Below are 2,538 nucleotides of genomic sequence, written 5' to 3' on the forward strand. Positions count from 1 at the left end.
AAGAGGTGACCCCTGAACAGGGCACCCTACTCCTACTGAAATCAAAGATGTTTAAATGGCTTCATTACTATGCTAATGAGCAGCTACTGATCCCCAGCCACAGCCAGCAGGATTTGTCACAGCTGAACTGGAGATATGCCATTAAAGCCTCACTGGACAGCCTAGGAAATTTCCTGCAGCACTTCCAGGGGAAGCTGGAGGACTGGGGCCACCTTAGGGGTTTTGTTGCAATCAATAATTAATACAAAGGGGTGACATCCATTTAAGTGTCATTTTTCTTGAGCTGGATGTTCTTTTCTCTAATCCCACCTGGCAAGCTGAGGGAAACTGCTGAACAGGCAACCCACTGCTGGTGTGATTGTGGAAAAGGAAACAATTATGTCTTGCTGCTCTTGGGGCTTCTCAACTCTACCTCTCAAGAGGCTTTCAAGCAAACATAAACACAGATCACAGCTCCTCTTTTGATCAGTTTTCCTCTTCTGAGTAAAAGCTGTCCCAGAGAGAGGAAGGCAGAGAAGAAAAGCAGAACGGCTGCCTTTTCTGCACAACCCTGAGGGCCTTCATAAAGTTATGCTAAAATAACAACTCCTTTGGTATCTGAATGGCTTTCCATGGGCCACCGTGTCCAAATGTGTTTTCATGCTTCCCGTGTGTCTGTGGGTCAATCCAGTGGAAGCACAGCCAGTTTCTACACCACGATAGGCCTTGATGACTGGCTTTCAATCCCAAATTCTTCTATTTACATATCTAACGCTACTCACCCCCTGCATTTCATCTAATGAACAGATGGCTTTTCCTCCCCAGCAAGACTTTCCAGTCTTGCCTCATGCATCATCAGACTCCTCTGTTACCCACACTGAAGTAACATCTCCCATTGCTGTCTTTCCCCCCAAAGAGACTTTTTCATTCCTTCTTTTGATGATGATCACATGAAGATGCATGACACTTCATTTTTTGGGGCTGATTCACCCCCCTCCCCCCCATGGTACAATTCCAGGCAGAACCATTTATCTGATCACTGAATTATTTCAAATAATTTCCCTGTGGAGTCCAAAGTGCTTGGTGGCACAGTAGCATTGAGTCTGAAATTTAATGTCACCGATGACCAAATCTCACCAATTCCTTAAGACGGATGAAATAGGACGGCACATGAAAGACGGAAAAATCCCTTTCATAGGGAAAAAAATCTGATGTTATATCTGTCCGTCACTCCCAAGCTCTGTTCAGGAGGTCAGGAGAAGCAGCAGACCCCAAAACCTCCCTGGGTACTCCGCTCAGTGGTAGGCAGATATGACTGTGGGGGTTTGTTTGTTTGGTTTGGGGTTGGGGTTTCTTTGTTTGTTTGTTTTAAATGTGCTCCCAAATCTGCGTTTGAACCTTTGTATTCAGCAGAAAGGTGGATACTGGATGGCAAGCATTTACTTGGGAACAATCATGACTCTGGGCCAAGAAATGGGTGAGCACAACATTGCGTCAATGAGACAGTGGTTTGTGCTGAGCGAGGAGCAAGATGAAGCATGATGATGATGATGAAGCATGAAGATGAAGATGATCATGAAGCAAGATGCTGCTTGTGTTGAGGGAGCAAGGCCCCTGTTATCTACCCACCACACAGGAATACCTAACGCTTTTAAAGCTGAGCAAACACCAGTATGACACTTCCAAACATGAAGCGTCAGCAACACCTAATTGTAACCTATTTAACATGCTTCAAAACCAAGCCTGAGGCTCCCTTAAATGTAGATCAGCATCAGTATAGGCTAAGGCTGCTAGTAGGGGTCAGCTTTAGGACTGGCAAACCTACAGGCTGTAGTGTGATCATGGTCCGGTATTCAGGTGAGAAATAGCCACAGCAGGATGTAATTTCAGGGACAGATCCTTATGCTGGGATACTAAACTTGCACATCATATTAGAAATTACTCTGCCAAACCACTGTGACATCCATTTCATTGCTGTTAGGGTCCAGAAAGATTTTAGCCAAGGCAAACATTCAATTCCGCTCCTGTGTCAACAGATGCAACATGATAACCTGAGGACCACAGTATCGGATGCTCAGAGAGTGCCAAATCCAGAAGCCACCCATCACAGGATTCATGGCCACGGAATTTATTTGCAGCCTTTTCTAGGTGCAACAAATCATCCTCAAAACCTGCACTGACTTTCCTCCCTGCAAGTATATTCAGTCTTTGCTCAGACATGTTTTCATAGCAAATCCTGCAAATGTGCCATTTGCAGGCTACATGCATGAAGGCCACCAGTGAGAGGGTTTTCTCACTCCTGCCATTTTAATCCAGCAAGCCAAAACCTCCTGTTGAAGCCAGGATGGGCACAAGGCTGTGTCCCTTCTCCCAGCATCTCTGCTGGGGGCAGCAGCAGCAATTGGAATGGATCAGCTGGGAATGCCTTCGGCACAGAGCGAACAAACCAGTGCCATCGGAGCAGCAGTGACCCAGCTATCTGGTCAAAGGCCTGCAGGGAGCTGGGAGATAGAGCAGGTTAACGTTTAACCTGCAGGGACTGTAAACCAGCCCCACGGC

This window comes from Lathamus discolor, chromosome 3, assembly GCF_037157495.1.
Source record: "Lathamus discolor isolate bLatDis1 chromosome 3, bLatDis1.hap1, whole genome shotgun sequence".
In the NCBI taxonomy this organism is placed as follows: Eukaryota; Metazoa; Chordata; class Aves; order Psittaciformes; family Psittacidae; genus Lathamus; species Lathamus discolor.